A 6,000-nucleotide genomic window follows, 5' to 3' on the forward strand; every position below is an offset into this window, starting at 1 on the left:
TGAGTCACATTCACGTGACCTAACCTGTTGACACTTCTTTCTTTTAGAGGCTCTTTACAGTCTACGTCTCTACCTGCAAATATTGATATAGCTGTAAGCTGTAAGTACTGATATAGAGAAAGTAAAATATAACAAGTTTTGCAAAATTATAATTATGATATCTTTTTAATTCGATCGTGGATTAGTGTCATAAATCATGAATACAAAGAAAGCTAGAGCAAAGAGCGATGTGTGGAACTATTTTATAAAAGTGGACTCAACCTCTGCTCGATGTATTATTTGTACGAAAGTATTACAACATAAAGGTAATACAACAAATATGCACAACCACTACAACAATGTACACAAAATGCACGCAGAATCAAATCCGTCAATGAGACCAACGCTGCTTAAACGATCGAACATTTCAACGGAAAATTTTGAGAGTGAGAATACTGAGAACACAATGAAGGAGGATGAATTGAATAAAGAAACACCTGCTAATATCTCTTACCAGGTCTCTTTATTGAAAATGCCAGGACGGCGCACCCCATTGATGGATAATTCATCAGACAGCAATATTAATGATCCAATAATATGTGAAACAGATACTGACATGGAGTGTCAAAGTAAACTTTCTTCGACTTTACAGTCTTCACACTCACGCTGGGGTTCAAAATTTAAAGATAGGCGCTAGGTAAAAAAAAATTACTAAATACTAACATAGATCATAGGGGGTGACGGCTGGTCTAGTGGGCAAAGCGCCAGATTCGTAATCCGGAGAACCGGGTTCGAATCCCGCTAGGCCACTGAGAATTTCTCAGCAAAAACGCTGCCCCCCCCCCCCATCTAGCGGAGAGAGGTATCCCTAGATGGAAAAACTGGGCTCCGTCTTTCGGAAGAGACGTTAAACTGTTGGTCCAAAGGAAATGGTAATGGTAATGGATGAGTTGGATAGGGTTGGGTACGTCCCTTTAAAAACGCCCTTGCCCCTTGACTTGGATAGGGTTGGGTACGTCCCTGAAAAACGCCACATGGTACAAGATTGTAAACCCTACGGGGATATGCAATAAATCATTACATACATACTAACATAGATCACATGGCTTTATCTTTGGAATTTTATTACAAAGCGATTGAAAAAATCTAATTTGAAGCAATTACTTACAATTAGAGAACTTCGGAACAATATTGAAAAGGCACTTTTTTTCCATAGCATTACTGTGATTTAGAACAATACTATAATTTCTTTTCACTTCTATGATACTATTGTAGCTTTTGTGCCTTCCTTATAATACTATTTTCTTACAGTAACTTTTTAAATGCTAGTATAAAAAAATGTTCAAATTAAAATAAATGTAAAATCAATGTTATTATTTATGATTTGATTTGATGTCTGTGTTTTTGCAGGTTAAACGGAGAGAAACTCAAAGTAAGATCACAGAATCATTTTCACGAATTAATTCCTTCAAGGGTCAGTAAGATATTATTAGATTTAAAGTCTAATCAAGTAAAATTCAAGTCGCGCTACGTGATATTTTCTTTTTTCCCTGTTTATAGATGGAGGTTTTTTAGCAAATAAACTCACGAATGATATTCTGTTTATGATTACATCAGAAAATCTACCGCTATCCATCGTGGACAGTAAGGGCTTTAAATGGCTCATGAATAGAGCAGCTCCGCTATATACTGTAAAGGGCTTTAAATGGCTCATGAATAGAGCAGCCCCGCTATATACCGTTCCTAGCAGAAGAACCATAACTCGCCTGATTGATGCTAAGTATGACTTTTTGAAAAACAGTTTTAAAGAAGATCTAAAGCTTAGCTCTACGTTTACATTAACGTGTGATATTTGGACGGATGTGAGCAATCAAAGCTACCTTGGCGTTACAATTCATTATCTACGACACGAGCTAGTCTTGTCAAACGCAACGATAGGTGTTTTTCCACTGATGCAGAGTCATACTGCCAACTATGTCAGAGAGACATTAATATCTGTAATAGAGTCATTTGGTATAGATATAGGGAGTATCACAGCCGTCGTCACTGATAGCGCTGCCAATATGAAGAAAGCAATTACAGACGGATTTGGTCCTGCAAAGCATCTGCCTTGTATTGCGCATATTGTGTCCCACTTAGTTCCAGACGCTATGAAACTGAGCCCTCGTATCGGTGAAATTATTGCCAAAGTAAAGTCTATCGTGTTTGTGACAAAACGGAGCGTTGTGGCATCTGACGAACTAAAACAATTGCAAATACGTGATGGAAAAACTGACAGTACGGCATTGAAATTGAAGCAGGATATGCCAACGCGGTAGAATTCAACTTATTATATGATAGAACGTTTTCTAGAACTAAAAGATTACATCTATCCTGTGTTCTTAACGTGCCCAACGGCCCCCAGAGCACTTTCTCGCGAGGAAATCAATATTTTAGAAGACACTGTATGACTTTTAGGTCCAATGTCCAATTGAATTTGTTACTACCGAGATAAGTGGTGACTCGTATCCAACTAGTAGTATGGTGATTCCTTTAATTCACTGTGTGGCGGTCAGCTGTCCACCACTAGCTCGCGACGGTACGCGCGCAACGCGGGCAGTATGACGGGAGGCGCGCGGCGCGGGCGGTAGCACGGTATCGATCGATGGGAGAGTTCGGCGCGCGCCCGCTACGCGGCGCATTCGCCGGTACCCTTACTCGTAAGGAAGATTCGACATCGACTCCTATATAAAGGGCAGCTCAGCGGGGCTTCTTCAGCTTTCTTCGAGATAGCCAGTCAGGGCGTGCTCACTACCAGGGCCCCTGGCAAAACTTCTTTTGATCAGGGCGTGCTCACTACCAGGGCCCCTGACGTACGGAGTGTGCTCTTCAGGGCCTCCTTTTGGATACGGAGCGTGCTCCTTCGGGGCCTTCGTTTATACCTGCCTTGCAGGGCATTAACTCTCTTCGGTAAGAGTCGTCAGACACCCTGCCGCGGAAAGGTTTTCGGGGTCCTAGTGACCCAGCCCAACAGGCAACACCGAGACCGGTGGAGACCAAGGCGCTGCCTCTTTCTACTCCGAGTCCGACTCCGATTCCTGGGACCAATACAAAGAGACCTATCCTGATCTCCAAGGTGGAGACCTTGCCGTGGAAACTTATCCCGGTGACGATCCCGACTCCTGAGACCAAGACGAGGTGGAAGTTTATCCCGGTTAACATTCCGGTTACTGAGCCGGTTACCAAGACGAAGGATCCTTTTCCAATCTCCAAGGTGGAGACGTTCCTACCGTGGAAGCTACACCTTATCAATTTACCAACCAGAGTACCGTGCATCCGGCACCTACCTAATCCAAGTGAACCTGGGAATTCTGTGGCAACACAGACGGACCACGTTTTTAAGACTCTTCCACGACCTCGACTTCCTAGAGCTCGATTGAGTCCCGTTCCTGCTACTCCAAGGGGCAAGCCAGGGACTCCCGGACGGAATCTTTTTATCGCCCGGAAGAATCTCTCCATGAAAAAGAGATCAATAATCAAAGAATTATTCACAGAAGCATAATGAGAATATTACACTATACAGTGATATCCTACACTGCCACGCACGACCACCTACTCGTACACGTTAAGAAAATATTTTATATGTATATAGAGCATGAATAAACCTAGCGAGATTTTACCTAATTGAAAAGATTCGTTATTGTGGGAATCGACGCACTTTCACCCGATATCCTACCCCACACACTGCATGGAAGCCACCATAAAAAAACTGCATTTCTATCACTGTTGAAGGCAAGGCATTCAAAGACAGCAACTTGTCTGAAGTCCAACGACGTTTTGAAGAAATTGAATCATATCAGATACTTGCAGTATCAACTATTCTGGACCCGCGATATAAACGCATGCATTTCCAGTCACCAGAAGATGTTGCCGATGCCGTATCATACATTAACCGTCAAGTAAAGACTGTCGCTGTTAATAATACCGTGGAATCAAATACAGTAGACCATCTAGAATCGCAAACCGAAAGCAAAACTAATGAGTACAACGTGTGGGGTTTTCATGACAGTTTAGTCGACTCATGCACACCATTTACACCATCTGTCGATGAGCCTGGTGGTATGAATCTTGAGTTACAGCAATATTTAAACCAGCCACCCATTCCGCGAAATCAAGATCCATTTAAGCATTGGCAAACGCTTAAACCCACCTATCCGACACTTTTTACAGTGGCAATGCGTTATTTATCTGTAGTTGCGACTTCGGTACCTTCAGAGCGTATGTTCTCAAAAGCTGGAATTGTTAAATCAGACTTACGAAGCAGACTTACAAGGGAACGGTTGGAAGTGTCCCTACCCGATTTGGATGCGCTTTGGATATGTTGTTGAGCATCAAAAAATATTAGACACGTATTTTTTTTAGCGGCTTATCTCGACGTTTAGGGGTTGGAACAACCCCTCGAAAATAACGGATTTTATAGTTTTTAGCGAATATCTTCGGAAATATAAGGCGTAACGACAACAAATTTATACGAAATGTTTATGGCTTTTTGCGCTCTTTACAATGGCGTAATCAGATTTTTCAAATTTGTCAAATTTTTTAATTTAACCCCACCCCCACCTATTATTTTTGCCAAATATAACAATTTTCCAACGCAAATTTAAGAGCGTCGAATTCCAAATACATCCATGTATATTTTTATTATGATACCATTATTCGATTTTTGGCAAGACGAGATGATATGTGGTATAGGCGTCGCGCGCTGTAGGTAGGTGTTGCGTTATTTTTGTTCAGTTGCGCCGTACGCTTAAAAATTTCCATTTCAACTCCAGGATGACCGAAAGCGCTGATGCGAAGGCCAGCGCAAGGCGCTGACAGCGAGAGGTTAACGCTATTTCGAGAGTCCTGGACTAGCAACTGAATGTCGACTCCGACATTATAAATACCGCCGAATTGTAAGATCGGGCGGGCAGTCGCAAATCATAATTTGAACGAACACGTGCGTCACATTAACCGCTACAATAATATACTATCCCGGTTACGGCACAACAAAATCAACAACCAAATTCACGCATTTGAATATCATTTGCTCGTGTCATAATTCCGGAAAGCAAGCATTTCAGATCGTAAGTTTGAAGTGTAAAGAACTGTGTGTTGTACGCTGTCGTTTTGTGAACATGTAAGTGCATTTTTATTGTTAACTTTTATTGGTTTCTTACGCTTGTTACTTTTTCCTTTGATATTGAATATTTAATATAATTTTTTGTTCAGCTCTTACTCAATTCTTTGCCAGTTTTGCCAGTGACTATATAATCTTCTGGGAGAGGTACTTGGACACGGTACATTTGGACACCGTTCATTTGGACATGATCAATTAAACACCGTTTATTTGGACACGGTTCATTTGGACACCGTTCATTTGGACACGATCATTCGGACACGATCAATTGGACACGGTTCATTTGGACACGGTTCAATTGGACACGGTTCGTTTGAACACCGTGTGTTTGGACACGGTTTATTTAGACACTGTGTATTTGGACACCGTTTATTTGGACACGGTTCATTTGGACACCGTTTTATTTGGACACGGTCATTTGGACACGATCAATTGGACACCGTTTATTTGGACACGGTTCATTTGGACACGGTTCATTTGGACACCGTTTAGTGCACCTCTCCCAGAAGATTATATAGTCATTGGCAAAACTGGCAAAGAATTGAGCAAAAGCTGAATAAAAAATTATATTAAATATTCAATATCAAAGGAAAAAGTAACAAGCGTAAGAAACCAATAAAAGTTAACAATAAAAATACACTTACATGTTCACAAAACGACAGCGTACAACACACAGTTCTTTACACTTCAAACTTACGATCTGAAATGCTTGCTTTCCGGAATTATGACACGAGCAAATGATATTCAAATGCGTGAATTTGGTTGTTGATTTTGTTGTGCCGTAACCGGGATAGTATATTATTGTAGCGGTTAATGTGACGCACGTGTTCGTTCAGATTATGATTTGCGACTGCCCGCCCGAT

Source organism: Temnothorax nylanderi, unplaced genomic scaffold, assembly GCF_030848795.1.
Source record: "Temnothorax nylanderi isolate EJ_2023f unplaced genomic scaffold, tnyl_v1.0 TNYL_tig0562_pilon, whole genome shotgun sequence".
In the NCBI taxonomy this organism is placed as follows: Eukaryota; Metazoa; Arthropoda; class Insecta; order Hymenoptera; family Formicidae; genus Temnothorax; species Temnothorax nylanderi.